Source organism: Cebus imitator, unplaced genomic scaffold (genome assembly GCF_001604975.1).
Source record: "Cebus imitator isolate Cc_AM_T3 unplaced genomic scaffold, Cebus_imitator-1.0 Scaffold76, whole genome shotgun sequence".
Taxonomy (NCBI): domain Eukaryota; kingdom Metazoa; phylum Chordata; class Mammalia; order Primates; family Cebidae; genus Cebus; species Cebus imitator.
Genome location: NW_016107391.1, coordinates 10,901,683 through 10,917,859, shown reverse-complemented (window position 1 = coordinate 10,917,859; position 16,177 = coordinate 10,901,683). Strand labels below are relative to the sequence as shown.

At 37.4% G+C, this 16,177-nt stretch overlaps 1 protein-coding gene across 5 annotated transcripts in view; it reads left to right on the top strand.

The window, feature by feature from the left end:
• The window catches only part of CDC42SE2 (CDC42 small effector 2), a 93,393-nt gene that overhangs the window by 31,290 nt on the left and 45,926 nt on the right, over positions 1–16,177 (top strand). For 3 of the 5 annotated variants that reach the window (XM_037739937.1, XM_017532139.1, XM_017532138.1), the window contains exon 2: positions 5,551–5,721. The exons of the other annotated variants lie outside the window; for them this stretch is intronic. The gene's annotated coding sequence lies outside the window, so the exon portion shown is untranslated. The remainder of the gene's footprint in view (positions 1–5,550; positions 5,722–16,177) is intronic. 5 annotated transcript variants of the gene reach the window in all.

The window sequence follows — 16,177 nt, the reverse complement described above, 5'->3', positions numbered from 1 at the left end:
TTTTTTGAGACAGGGTCTCACTCTCTAGCCCAGACTAGAGTGCAGTGGCAAGATCTTGGCTCACCGCAACCTCTGCTTCCTGGGCTCAAGCAATTCTCCTGCCTTGGCCTCCAGAGTAGCTGGGATTACAGGTGCTGCGCCACTACTGCCTGGCTAATTTTTTTTATTTTTAGTAGAGACGGGGTTACGCTATGTTGGCCAGGCTGGTCTTGGAACTCCTGACTTCAAGTGATTCATCTCCCTTGGCCTCCCAAATTGCTGGGATTATGGACCTGAGCCACCACTGGATTTCTTACAGGTCTGTATTTGTCCCTGACAGATCTTTATTTCTTTGAGAAGAAAAAAGGAATTGGTATTTGACATTAAATGATCATGCATAGAAATGGAACATGTATTTAAGTACTTATTTTTCATTCAACATCAGAGTGATTTAACAGGGTCAAGGCCTGAAAAATTAAGCCACTGTCTCTTGAGGAAAGCGGAAAGTACACAAAATGTTACTGGAAGACTTAGGACTTTAGCGTCTTGCAGTTTATCAGCTGAAAATTAAGACTTTTGAATTGTAGTGGATTGGGCACTTAAAAATCAATTTTATTTTTAATTTATAAGAAGATCCATGTTGATGGGTGTATATAATCATTCTTTTTTATTGAAAGTAGTGTATACCACAGGTTTATCCATTCACCAGTTGATGAATTGTTTCCAGTTTTTGTCTCTCTGTTAAAGAAAAACTTTAGACAATGTAAATGTAGCAGAATTTATTTGAGCAAAGGAGGGTACATGAATTGGGCAGCACTCAGAACCAGAAAAGGTTCCGAGAGCTCTGCTGTACAACCTGGGCAGTAAGAATAGACAGAAACAAGAAGCAAAGTACGTACATACATTGATTAGTTACAGCTCCTCCTTTGCCTTATTTGAACATGGTCTGATCAGTTGGTAGCTTGTGATTAGCTGAAACTTGGCTGCTTGTGATTTGCTGAGATTCACATGTATGTTGTCTTCTTTTGAGAAGTGTTTGTTTGGGTCCTTTGCCTATTTTTTGATTAGGTGGTTTTCTTGCTATATAAAATATATTTTGGATATTAGCCCTTTATCAGATACATGTTTTTAAAATATTTTCTCCTAATATGTGGATTGTCTCTTCCATCTATTAATTGTTTCCTTTGCTGTGCACAAGCTTTTTAATTTGATGCAGTCCTGTTTATTTTTGCTTTTGTTGCCGATATATTTGGGGTTATATCTTTAAAAAAATCTAAAAATTGTTCAGACCAATGTCGTGTAACTATTCCCCTATGTTTTCTTCTAGTAGTTTGACAGTTTCAGGTCTTACGTTTAAGTCTTTAATCCATTTTGAGTTGATTTTTGTATATGGTGTGAGATAATGATCCAATTTTATTCTTTTTTATTTTTTTATTTTTTTTTGCGATGGAGTCTTGCTCTGTCATCAGGCTGGAGTGCAGTGGTGTGATCTTGGCTCACTGCAACCTCCGCCTCCTGGGTTCAAGCAATTCCGCTGTCTCAAGCAGCTAGGACCACAGGGGTGTGCCACCAAGACCAGCTTATTTTTGTATTTTAGTAGAGATGGGGTTTCACCATGTTGTCCAGGATAGTCTCAATCTCCTGACCTTGGCCTCTCAAATTGCTGGATTATAGGCGTGAGCCACCACACCCGGCCCACTGGTCCAATTTTATTCTTTTGCTTGTGGATATCCAGTTTTCCTAGCACCATTTACAGTAGTCTCACCTTATCTGTGGTTTTGCATCCTGCACTTGGAGTTAACCTTGGTGTAAACCATGATCTGAAAATAGTGTATGGAAAATTCCAGAAAATAATTCTTAAGTTTTAAATTATGTGCCATTTTGAGTAGTGTAATGAAATCTTATGCTGTCCTGCCTTGTCCTGCCTGGGAAATGAATTCTTCCTTGTCCAGCATATCCATGCTGTGTATACTAGCTGCTCATTAGTCACTTAGTAGCTGTCTAGTTTATCAGATTGAATAAGCATAGTATATCTAGGGTTCAGTAATATCCTCAGGAGGTCTTGGAACATATCCCTCACAGATAAGGAGAGATTACTGTATTGAAGAGAGACTGTCCTTTCTCTGTTGTGTATTCTTGGCAACTTTGTTGACAGTCAGTTAACCATACATTTGTAGGTTTATTTCTGGGCTTTCTATCTGTTCTGTTGGTCAGTGTGTCTGTTTTTATGCCAGTACATCCTATATTGATTACTATAGCTTTGTAGTAGATTTTGAAGCTAGGTAGTGTGATGCCTCCAGCTTTTTTTTGCTGAAGATTGCTTTGGCTGTTTGAGGTCTTTCATGGTTTTCTATGAATTTTAGGGTTGCTTTAAAAACAACGTTGGAATTTTGGTAGAGATTGCATTGAATCTGTAGATTGCTTTGGGTACTGTGGACATTTTAACAATATTGATTATTCCAATCCCTGAACATGGGATACCATCACATTTATTTGTATTATCTGTAGTTTCTTTCATCAGTGTTTTCTAGTTTTCAGTATACAGATCTTTCACCTCCTTGGTTAAATTTACTCCTAAATATATATACTTTATGGAGGCTATTATGAATAGATTTCTTAGTTTTTTTTTTTTTAATTGTTAGTGTAAAGAAATGCTGATTCTTTGTTGATTTTGTATTCTTTGTCTGCTTATTTTTGTCTGTTGATTTCGTACTCTGTAACTTTACTTGATTTATCAGTTCTAACAGTTTTTTGGTGGAAGCATTATGGTTTTCTTTTCTTTTTTTGAGATAGAGTCTTGGTCTGTCACCCAGGCTTGAGTGCAGTGGCACAGTCTCAGCTCACTGCAACCTCTGCCTCCTGGATTCAAGCAATTCTTCCAGGTTCAAGCAATCCTTCTTCTTCAGCCTCCCTAGTAGCTGGGATTACAGGCGCCTGCCACCACGCCCAGCTAATTTTTGTATTTTTAGTAAATATGGGATTTTACTGTGTTAGCCAGGATGGTCTCGATCTCCTGACCTCATGATCTGCCTGCCTTGGCCTCCCAAAGTGCTGGGATTACAGGCATGAGCCACTGCATCCAACCCAGCTTTATGGTTTTCCAAATATAAGATCATGTCATCAGCAAACAGATACAGTTTCTCTGCTTTCTTTTCTATTTGGATTCCTTTTATTTCTGAGGCTTTCATTCTGTTAACAGTGTCTTGCAAATAGCAGAAATTAGTATTTCAATAAAATTATTACTTTGTCTCTTTTTAATGGATTGTGCTTTTGTGTTTTAGTTTAAAAATCTTTGCCTAAGATAAGGCCATAGATCTTATGAAAGTTTTATGAAATTTTTATGGTTTTAGGTTTCCTTTAGGTCTGTGACTGATTTTAAGTTAATTTTGGCATGAGGTATGAATATTCAGTTATTCCAGCTTCATTTGTTGAGAAAACTATTCTTTGTCTACTGGATTGCCTTTGTACTCTTGTGGAAAATAAGGTGACCACAGGCGTGTAGTTGTATTTCTGGACTCTCAGCTTTGTTTTATTGACCTATTAGTCTCTCCACATGCTAGTACCACAGTGTTTCTGTAGCTTTACAAGAAACATTGAATTCTGGTTGTATAAGGCTCCCCAAATTTTTGCCCTTTTTAAAAGTCATTTTGATTGATCTAGCTCTCTGGCATTTCCATGTGATTTAATTTAATTAATTTATTTATTTTGAGATGAAGTCTCACTGTGTCACCCTGCCTGTAGTACAGTGGCACAGTCTTGGCTCACAGCAACTTCTGTCTTCTGGGTTCAAGCGATCTTCCTCCCGCAGCCCTCAGCCGTCCGAGTAGCTGGGATTACACGTGTGTGCCACCACATCCGGCTAAACCATAGTTTTAGAATAAACATGCCAGTTTCTTCTACAAAAAGATCAGCTGAGATTTTTTTTTTTTTTAGATGGAGTTTTGCTCTGTTGCCCAGGCTGGAGTGCAATGGCACAATCTCAGCTCACTGCAACCTCTGCCTCTGATTCTCCTGCCTCAGCCTCCTGAGTAGCTGGGATTACAGGCATGCTCCACCATGCTTGGTTAACTTAAACATTTTGTTGTTGTTGTTGAGACAGGATCTCACTATGTTTTCCCAGGCTGGTCTTCAAATCCTGGCCTCAAGCAATCCTCCCACCCTGGCCCCCTAAAGTGCTGGGATTACAGATATGAACCACTGTGCCCGGCCTCTGATTATTCTTTGTACAGTTATTCTACAGAAATATAATTGATTTTTGAGTCTTAATTTTGGCTTTTGAGTATTGATCCTGCAACCTTCCTAAACTTATTCAGTTAATAGTAGTCTTTTGGTTTTCCTAATTTCATTTTCAGAGTTAGCATAGCCTCTTAGTTCACTGTCAGTTTAGAGTTGAAGAAATATGTAAGTATATAAAATGTAATAACAATATCTTGCAAGGAGTGAGCTGCAACTACCCCAATGGTTTTCATTTTCCCTTTAATGAAGCACTAACATCCCTCATAATATGGAACCTTGGCACTTCAAGCTACCATTATTTAAGGCGTTAAATTTATAGGCAATTTCAGCAAAGTAATTGATTCTGAAGGATGAATTGCTGTTTGTTTTTATGGTTGGACTTCTAAGAGTCTGTTCAAATTGTGTATTTTGGAGGGAGAATCAATTGCCTTGGTGATGACTTTGAGAGACAAAGGGAGAGTTTGTGGCTTGAGCGGAAGTTATGTGAATTATGGTGGGATTTATTGAGATGATGAAGACTGAAGAAGCAGTCAATTTAGGATTATCAATTCTGGTTGGACATGTTAGATTTTAGATTTGTTTTGTCTACTGTGTTAATGCTTATAGGTTTATTTGGACTTGAGGTCACACAGCTAGTCATTTGCAGAATTTGAACTCCAGCTTCTGACTCTTAAGTCCATGTTGTTATCCCTTTATGCTATATTATATCCTCAAGTCAGAAAACATGCTTGGCTGTGAAAATAATAAAATGTTCCCTGGGAGCTATTAGAAATAGGTAGCAGAGTTTGCAGGCTCAGATGCCTGCAGGGTACAGACAAGTAACTGTGAGCCAGGCTGTAATATAGAAGAGAGTGATGACCTCTGTGGAGAACAGCAATGCCCCATCCACAGGGTTATCTAGCTGCTAATCAGCTCCAGAAGATTGTTTCCCTTTGGGAATGTGAGCCCAGTATTGCCAGATACTCGTATTTTTCAAAAGAGGTCGGAAATCTGGATTTTCATGTAAACTCCCGAGTTATAAATGTAGACAGTTATCCTTTAACCATAGAAATCAACCTAGTGTGGGTCCACCAAAGGTATCTGTCTGCTGGATTCTGCCTGGTGGGTAGCTATACTGTGGAAGCAACAATAAATTTATATGGTGGGAAAAGTGTGGTAACTATGTATAATAAGCACGTTACGGTGTTGAAAAGCAGGTTGCTTAGGTTAAACATGGTGGTTAGTGAGTCTAGTGTTTGAGTTTGGTCTTTATATGGATCAGTTAATTATAGATGAGGGAAGGAGAATTAACTCTCTGTAGCTTTTTGCCTCCTAATTACATACTTTCATTTGCAGATAGGGCCAGTTTTGAGTGTGTGAATTTTTGAGTGAAACCTGGAACCCAAATGAGAAGAAATCTGCAAGGAATAACTACTGACAGTGAATCTGCAGAGTCATCTGTATGCATAATATGGAATGTTCTCAAACCAGAAGTAGCTGAATGTGTTACTCCATTGATGAGGAGTGGTAAGTCTGATTGTCCCCACTGATAATTAAATAACCTTAAGCCTTTCCATAAAAAGAGGATGACTTCTACATTCTTAGCATTTGCTGATGTTAATTTTTGAATTACAGAGGAGGACAGCAGTGCAGTTTAAGGGAATTATTTATCCCTAACATGTTTAATGTATGATTTCAGAGCTTGGCTTTCCTATTCCAGTTAGGCACATCCTTTCCTTTGCCTAGGCATTTTTCTCTATTATTTCTTCTTCAGTCCAAGGCCTGAAATATCGTATTGAAATATTCAGCCAGCATTTAAATGATGGTCATGATAGTTGCTAGCATCCATTCTAATCTTGGTTGTGGTAGGTCTCATTCTCTTTGGGCGTGATTGTTTTAGGAATGGACATGAGAGACGATTTTGTCCAGTGATAGACAAAAGGGACATCTGCAAGAGGCTTTTGGGGAAATTTTTCTTGCTTTTGAGAAAAGAAAGAAAATAGACGGCCCCTCTTCTCCGCAGAGCTGATGTTATCTGGATGTGACATGTGGAAGTGCTGCAGCCATCTTTTTAGTAGCCTGAAGGTGATGTCTTAGGTGGAGGAGGAAGATCCAAGGGAATTGGAGAAAAATAGCTAGAGTCCCATTTACTATGCCTGTAGCCACTCTACTGGAGTTTTCTTATTGTTTAAGCAGTTTTGCCTTGAGATTTCCTGTTATTTACTGTAGAAATCGTACAGATTCGTTTGATTTCTTCCTTTTCTGATACCCAAAGGCTTTCTTATTTATTTATTTATTTATTTTTAGTGTTACATGCATTTCTACTTGATCATGTTCTTTGTAGCCACTTAAAAGCTTTCTGAAGTCAAGGGCTATGTTTATATTCCTATTGTACCTGACCCTAATACTTCTTAATAATCTCATTAATACATGTTTACGTAACTGAATTTCTTGATTGGTAAAGTACTTGAAAAACCAATCCTTAGAATCTAATAATTACAGAGATTTTTTTTTTTTTTAATTCACATCCTTTTCTTTAATCACATTGCTTCTCTCTAGGCTTATGAGTGAAGTTTGTTTTTTCTTTTTTTTTTTTTTTTTAGACGGGGTTTTTCTTTTTTTTTGTTTTTTTTTTTTTCTTTTTTTTTTTTTTTTGAGACGGAGTTTCGCTCTTGTTGCCCAGGCTGGAGTGCAGTGGCGCGATCTCGGCTCACCGCAACCTCTGCCTCCTGGGTTCAGGCAATTCTCCTGCCTCAGCCTCCTGAGTAGCTGGGATTACAGGCATGCGCCACCATGCCCAGCTGATTTTTTGTATTTTTAGTAGAGATGGGGTTTCACTATGTTGACCAGGATGGTCTCGATCTCTTGACCTCGTGATCCACCCGCCTGGGCCTTCCAAAGTGCTGGGATTACAGGCGTGAGCCACCGCGCCTGGCCTGTTTTTTCTTTAAGACTTCTAGTGTGTAAAAGACTTCACATTTTCAAGTGGTTAATTCTACTCTAGACAATGATGTCTTTTATTTTTGTCCAACGTTACCTTCAGAACCAGATTTTCTCCTTCATGTTTGTGTATTGGCTTTCAATCTAATGGAATTTCACTTTCATCTCCATTATAAAAACGGAATAGTTTGCCTTCTATATTCTGTGCTAATTATAGGAATGAGGAACATCAATAGTAAGAAACATAAGTCAGTAATAATTTGTATTTGGCTTTGGAATGCACATTCACAGAAAGATTCCTTAAAGTATGCATCCCCACTCTGTTCTTAGGACTCTGTTTTAGAGGAGGTAGGGGGAGGTTTGGTGGTGATGTAGTAAGAGGGATCTTGGGGCATAGGTTGGATGATCTAGTTGCTTATGTTTTTTTAAAGCTCTGAAACCATTTTTTTATTGTCTAGCTCTAGATATTCATGTTTGCTTCTATATTTTCTTTCAAACCATGTTATTATATTGAAAAAGTATGGGATAAGAACCTTTTTTTCTTCTTGAAAATCTATGGTGTTACTTTCGGTTATAGAAAAAAGAAAAATGATAAAACCTATGTTTATGATTTGACCAGTGAATCTGGTAATATATTTTGAATCCTTCAAAAAGAGATTTACATTCATGGGTTCTGATGAAAATCTGAGAGAATAACTTTTTTTCCCTCCTTCTTTTTTTGAGACAGGGTCTCACTCTGTTGCCCAGACTGGAGTGTGATCTTGGCTCTCTGCCTGTGCCCATGTATTTGAGCCCAAGACGCCAGGAACCTCTACCTCTTAGGGTCAAGCGATCCTCCTGCCTCAGCCCCCGGAATAGCTGGGACTACAGGTGTGCACCACCACGCCCAGCTAGCTTATATTTTTTGTAGGGACAGTGTTTCACCATGTTGTCCAGGCTGGTCTTGAACTCCTGGGCTCAGGAGATCTGCCTGCCGTGGCCTCCCAAAGTGCTGGAACTGCAGGTGTGAGCCACTGTGCCCAGCCAAGAGAATAACTTTTTAAGAAGATAGAGAACGTTGTATGATGTGCTTTACCCATCAATTTAAATGCAGTAGTACTATTATTTAGTAATACAAGACATTTAAGTCATTAAGGTCAACTTTAATGTGCTGTATTTCATATATATTTTGTAGAAATGGAACATGTTTCCTACCTAAGGCAATCATGGCAGGCATGCAGCCTAAGCCAGATCAAGCAGAGTGAACTTTAGGACGTTTGCTAGGAATGCTGAGATGAAGACACTTAAGTTTTTGTGAATTTCAAGCTGAAAACATAGTCATCGAATTTCTGGCAGCTATCTTCTGGCCATGAAAGGAAACTTAGTTGGTGAAGAAGCCAACACTGAATGAACAGAGCAAAGAAAAAAGCCATACTCTCATTACTCCATTTGAGCTGCTGGATCAACCCTTCCCTAAGGCTGCTGTACCTCTAGACTTACAGTTGCATGAGCCAGTAGATTTCTTCTTTAATCCAACTGGTTTTGGATTTTCTCTTAAATTTTTGTGAAAACATCCTAGCTGACATATCCTTCTCAACTCTCAATTATACACCTGTATAATAAGAACTCAGGGACTTATTAAAACTTGAATTGTGAGGTAGGTATGGAGGTCTCTGACACAGATGTGCAGGTTGGCAGATAATACATAATGCATTCTTTTTTTTGAGACAGAGTCTCACTCTGTTACCCATGTTGGAGTGTGATGGTGTGATCTTGGCTCTCTATAACCTCTGCTTCCCAGGTTTGGGCAATTCTCCTGCCTCAGCCTCCTGAGTAGCTGGGATTACAGGTACCTGCCACCATGCCTGGCTAATTTTTGTGTGTTTTTAATAGAGACGGGGTTTTACCACATAACCAGGCTGGTTTGGAACTCCTGACCTCAAGTGATTCACCTGCCTCAGCCTCTCAAAGTGCTGGGATGAGTTGGGAGTGGTAGGTAGGGGAAAGAATTTTTCCAAGCCTCAATGTGAATTTTTCCCCCTACCTTCAGTGCCTCGCTTCATTCTGGTTTTCCAAATCTATAGTACAGCACCGATTTTGAGTTCTTGTATGGAATGGAATTCTAAACTGCTTACTTCAGCTGCAGTTGTTTTCTTACCTTAGGGCCGTAGAAAGTGGTTTGTAGTATAGTTTCTACCTCTACCAATAAAAGAAATTTTATTGGTCTTCTCAACAAGGATAAATTTGTGTTGATGCCTGATATACTTAGGCTGTAGTCCCCCCTATAGACACAGCTCACACTCTGTGTAATAGCTTCCTTTGCCCCTTACCAAGCACCACTACTGTCTACTTTGACAGGCAGTATTGTTTCTGAAAAAGTGGATCTCTTTTAGCAGAATCACTTAAGACTCAAAAGAATACTTAGATAGAAACTCGCCATCATAATTCAGTATCCGAAAAATATTTTATTCTCTTCCAGTCTGTAACATGATCCCAATAAAAATTTTTAAAGGATTTTAAAAGATTAGTTGAATCTAAAATTTATAAGGACAAAAATAAGGAAGATTATCCAGAAAAATTCTTTAAAAGAATGAACATTTTAAAAAAGAACTAGGCCAGGCATGGTGGCTAACACCCGTAATCCCAACACTTTGGGAGGCCAAGGTGGGCGGGTCATTTGAGGTCAGGAGCTCGAGACCAGCCTGGACAACATAATGAAATCCTGTCTCTACTAAAAATAGAAGAAAAAAAAATTAGCCAGGCATGATGGCACAGGCCTGTAATCCCAGCTACTCAGGAGGCTGAGGCAAGAGAATTGCTTGAACCTGGGAGATGGACATTGCAGTGAGCCGAGTCTGTACCACTGCACTGCAGCCTGGGTGACAGAGCGAGTCTCTCTCAAAAAATAAGTAGATAAATAAATAAGATAAAACATTAAAAAATAAAAAAGGAACTAGTTTTTCCAGATATTAAAAATGTATCCTGGCTGAGCACAGTGGCTTACGCCTGTAATCCCAGCACTTTGGGAAGCCAAGGCTGGCAGATTGCCTGAGATCAGGAGCTTGAGACCATCCTGGCCAACATGGTGAAACCCCGTCTCTAAAAATACAAAAATTAGTGAGGCATAGTGGTACATGCTTGTAATCCCAGCTACTCAGGAGGCTGAGGCAGGAGAATTGCTTGAACCCGGGAAACAGAGGTTGCAGTGAGCCAAGATCACCGCCACTGCACTTTGGCCTGGGCAACAGAGCAAGACTGTCTGAAAAATAAAAATGTATTCTACAGTTATGGTAATTAAGACATTTGATTCTGGCATATGATTAGATTGGTATGGAATAAAAAGAGTCCCAGATTCACATGGAAATTTAGAATATAATAAAGGCACATCAGAACAGTGGAAAAAATTATTTTTTTTCTTTCTGGTAATATTATGGCTGCGTAGCTATCAGAAAAAAAAAATCTGATCCTTCAGAGGAAGAAAATAGATTTTTCTTCTTTATATTCTTGGAGTTAGGGAAGCCTTAGAAAACGTTTTTTGAAAGAAATGTAGATATTCTAATGCCTTGTTAGAGGGACTATAGGTTGGCACATTCCTTTAGGAGATTTGGAAAATATGGGCCAAAATTTAAAATGCCTACCAAATATTTAAATGTACATGCTCTTTGATACACCAGTTTTACTTCTTGTAATTTATCTTATGGTTAAATTCTGTAGCTTTTGGGTTTAGTTCATCATATTCTCACATGTGCGAATATACAGGGTTATTCTTTGCAGTACTGTAATAGTAAAATATTAGAAACAATTCAGCTTTCCATCTGTGAAAGACTATCTTTATCAGTATGATAAAAAAAAAATGCAGCCTTTAAAACTGAAAAGAGGCAGTTTTTTAAAAAGTTACTGATATTAGCTAGATGTAATGACACATGCCTATAGTCCTAGTTATTTGGGAAGCCTGTAGGGAAGGATTGCTTGAACTTGAGTTCAGATCCAGCCTAGGTAACATATTGCTTGAACTTGAGTTCAGATCCAGCCTAGGTAACATAGTGAGATCTCATTCTTTTAAAATGTTACTGATATTGCCTGATTTCCAAGATAAGGTGTTAAGTGAAAAAGGAGCCAGTGTTGTATGATGTTACATAAAAATATTTTTTAAAAATCAATATACTTATATGCTGATATATTCATAAAGTATCTGTGAAAGGCTACACAAGAAGCTAATATTAGGGGCTGTATTAAGGGAAGACAACTGGGTGGGTAGGATGATCGTGGAAAGGAAACTTAATTCTGTCATCCCCACCAAAATCACAAAGTGTGATACTGGGTAAAAGGAAAAAAAGAATCCACCTAATTTTCATCTTTTTCAGCTCATTAGAATTTCCAAGGGTGAGGCCCTCCCAATCTACATTAGAAATTGTTTTTCTGCAGTAGTGGTAAAAGACACATAAAATGTATTATCTTACCCATTTTTGAGTTTACAGTTTAGTAGTGTTAAGTATATTCACACTGTTGTGCAACCAATCTCCAGAACTTTTTCTCTTTGCAAAACTGAAATTCTGTACCCATTAAACAACAAATTTTCCTTTCTCCCTATTGCCATCCTCTAGTACCCCCCTACTTCATTTCTATGAATTTGACTACTTTAGATTCCTCATATAAGTGAAATCATACAGTATTTATGTTTTTGTGACTGGCTTATTTTACTAGTATAGTGTTCACAAGACTCATTCATGTTATAGCATGACAGGATTTCCTTCCTTTTTATTTTTATTTTTTTAGTTTTAAAAGAAATGAAATCTTGCTCTATTGCCGAGACCGGCCTTGAAGTTGTGGGCCAAACCAGTCCTCTGGCATCAGTTTCCTAAGTAGCTGGAAGTACAGGCATGTGCCACTGCCCTTCCTTTTTAAGGCTCAATGCTACTCCATTGTACGTTTGTTTATCTGTTCTTACGTTGAACATTTGGGTTGCTTCCACCTCTTGGCTGTTGTGAATCATGCTAGTATGAATGTGGATGGGCATATATGTCTTCAGGACTCTGCCTTCAATTCTTCCGAATATATCCCAGAATTAAGAGAGTATTTCTATTTTTAATTATTGAGGGCCTGTCCTAATGTTTTCTATAGCAGTAGCACCATTTTGTGGTCTCACCAACAGTGCACAAATATTTAGTTTCTTCACGTCCTTGCCAGCATTTATGCATTTATTTTATTTTATTTTTTCCATAATAGCCATCCTAAGGGGTGTGAGGTGATCCCAATTTTTTTTTCTTCTTTCTTTTTGAGACAGACCTTCACTCTGTTGCCCAGGCTGGAGTATAGTGGACAATCATGACTCACTGCACCCTCAATCTTCTTGACTCAGGCAATCCCTTCACCTCAGCCCTCCAGGTAGTTGGACCACAGGCCTGTGCCACCACATCTGGCTTTTTTAAATAGAGACACGGTCTCCCTATGTTGCCTAGTCTCGTCTCAAACTCCTGGGCTCAAGCAATCCTTCCACCTTGGCGTCCCAATTGTTGGGATTACAGGCATAAGCCACTGTGCTTGGCCCCCTATCTGTATTTTTAGCAAGTGTTTTAATCATATATTTCTTGTATATTTAAAAAGCTTATGAAGTTATGAAGTACGTTTAAGTTAATGATTTCAGTTTTATTACTAAAAAATACAGCTAGTAGCCACTTTTAGAGTTGTATCTCAATGTACTTTGTTTCTGTAACTTGAAGTACATGTTTTATAAGATCCTCAAGGGATTGTACCTCTTACTCTGTCTCGTTTTTATTATTATTATTATTATTTTTATTTTATTTAACTGAATCACCTAGGGAATAGACTATGATATTATACTTCACCTCAGGTAATTTTGTTAACCTTAATTCTTTTCTCTAACACAGTTAAAATTCGAAGGTTCTGCATGTTAGTAGAATTCCAGTAGTATATCAACATTCAAAATAATATGTTTTAATAAAAAACTATATGTCATTTTACTTTACATGAGAGGATTTAATCTGTTAGTTTACTTTTAATTGAAAATAGTTTTATCTTTATGGTCTTGACAGTTTTGTGTTAACTTTTCTTACAAGATGAATTTAATCATAAATTGTTCAAGAGCAAGATAAGTTGTTAAGAATTTTGTCCAGAGACAAAAGTACATGAGATTCTAGTAAAAAATGGAAAGGAATGTAAATTTTCCTTAAATTTTTTCCTTCTTTTTCAAAAAAATTTTAGGGGTGTAAGTCTTCAACAAAATTAATAGCTTATAAAGTGTTTTACATTTTGAGCAAATTACTTGCAGCTCTTGTTTTTCTGACTTGAAGTTTCTGAAATTATTATTCTGAAATTGTTTTTGTGGAATACCTATTTTTTCTTGCAAGCATTTATTTAGAAGTATTATTTCTAAAATCACATCACTCTTGAGTATCCAGCTGTAGCCTATGATTATATCATGAATATTAGAGGTAATTTTTTAATAACTTTTGCTAGACCTTAAGGTTCATTACTGTGAAGCTTTCTCCTTTATTGTTGTTTTTATTTGGTTATTAAAGACTGAGCTGCTGTCTTTATTATATTTGGTGTGTGACTTGGTAGAGAAGGGTACAAGTAGTGGTATGGCATGGGAAGGGTGGGAGTTTAATCCTTATTGTGAGTTTTGAGAAAAGATAATGAAATCCTTTATATCCCCTTCCATAGACCTACATTTCAAAGACTTACATTTTAATAAGAATTGGTTGTGCAGCTGCAACCCTGGCAACAAGGCCTAGGAGAAAAGAATTGGGGCAACCTTCCAGAAATCAAGGCGTGCACTGGTCTCATGTGGAGCTGAGCTAATGAAACAGACAAAAATATAAAGCACGTAGTAAAAATAAGACCAATACTTTCTTTGGCATAGTAGATACTGAAAGTTTTCTACACATATTTTGTTTAAAAGTCCAAAAGCTCATAAGCAGCACACTCAATAAGAGTAGCTATATTATCTTCTCCTTTAGCGTACAAAAATACCCCAGATACTCTTGGAAGTTAATATTTCTGTAAATGATATCCAAAATGTAATTGTTGGCCCATTCTTGGTAAAGTCCAGACATTTTCAAAACATGGGGTACAAAATTTGTCAGATGTTTAGAAACAAGCTTTTAGGTTTTAAATTTTAAAAATCAAATCCTCATATCAGTTTTAATGTAAATTCCTTGTCATTATTGGACTCTTTAGATGCCCTTAAATAATAAAAGTTGTTAAATATGTTCTCTGAATACTGTGACAATAGCTACATAATCTGTTATTTAACTGTAATTTAACTATTACTGGTTGTTATACGTTTAGGTTGTGTCTGAGTTTCCCTCTTATAGTAAGAAATATTGCAGGAAAACATTTTTGTGTATATAGGTATGTCATTTTCTTTTGGATTAGTCAGGATTACTTCTGGATTTCTAGAAGTGATACTGATGCATTAAATGTGAAAATTTTGAAAATTTCTAAAAGCACTACCAATCTACAAAGCTACTATAGTGTATATGTGGTTGCTAGTTTCTCTACTTCTTTAACAACATTGAATATTTGAATAAATATGAAATGGTAGTTGAATTTTCTGTTTTAATTTCCATTTTTTAAATTAGGAACTTGGAATATTTTAAAAGAAGCTTACCAGCTTCCCCTTTGTGGATTTAAAAATTTGCATACTTTTCCTGTTTATTTATTGGCGATCCATTAGTTTGTTTTTTAGGTAGTAGCCCTAAGAATCTCTCAGAATTGAGTGTGGTAAACTTCTTAGTCATTCTGTTCACTCATGCCAAATGATATAGTACGTGCCAGGCTCTCTGTTAGCCTGAATAAAACAACTGATGTAGTTGCAAACTCCTAGAGCTAAAGGGACTGTTAAATATCATGTTCATTTTTTACATAAGGAAAATGAGATCCCGTCTCAAATTATATGTTTAGTAACTAACCTTAGAGATGGTGGCTGAACTGGAATTAAAGCTGTGTCAGCATTGTTGCCTCCCTGCTGTTCCATCTATCTCTTCTTTCTTCTTAATATGGTAATCAGATTTCCCCCTCACTACCCCCTGCTTCTTCCATTGTACTTGTAGATTCCTGTTGGCCTAAGCAAATCAGCCTAATTCTAGTCTTGGTTCAAGGAACCAGTTGGCTTATGCAGTAATTGGCTCAGAGGTGTCCAAGTCATCAAAATTGATCCAGTTAGAGAGTAGTCTTGAATTTTCATTACTGTTAATGTCTATTTTAAAATTTTCTTGATGATTTTACTTTTTAATTTTAGTTATATATTTAGTTTCCTAATGAGGTTTTGAAAACCATCTTTTTGGAAAAACTAGTTAATTTCCAGTTTTATCCCATTATTGTAAGATAATGCAATCTGTATGGTTAATATTTCCAACTACAGTTGATTTTATCTTTTTCTCCCTGCATTTTTTATAGTTGTTTCTGACATATATTTTGAGACTTTGTTTCATGTGGATGTGTTAACGATGATTGTGTGTTTTTTTTTTGTTTTTTTTTTGTTTTTGTTTTTGAGATGGAGTCTCGCTCTGTCGCCCAGGCTGGAGTGCAGTGGTGTGACCTTGGCTCACCACAACCTCCAGCTCCCTGGTTCATACGAATCTGTCCCAGCCTCCTGAGTAGCTGGGATTACAGGCACGTGTCACCACGCCCAGCTAATTTTTGTATTTTTAGTAGAGACGGTATGGGGTTTTGCTGTGTTGGTCAGGATGGTCTGAATCTCCTGGCCTTGTGATCTGCCTGCCTTGGTCTCCCAAAGTGCTGGGATTACAGGCATGAGCCACTGCGCCCGGTCTTGTTCTACTGTTTTTATAAATATATAATATCTTACTTTGTCCTTCTTGATATTTTTTACCTTAAATTTTGTTATATTTATTTTTTATTATGCTTATTTTTTAGGGAGACAGCATCTACCTATCTTGGCTAGGCTGGTCTTGAACTCCTGGACTCAAGCAATCATTCTGCCTTGGCCTCCCAGAGAATTACAGGCATGAGCCACCGTGGTTGGCCTGCCTTAAATTTTATTAAGATTGCTATGTTAGCTTTGTTGTGGTTCATATTT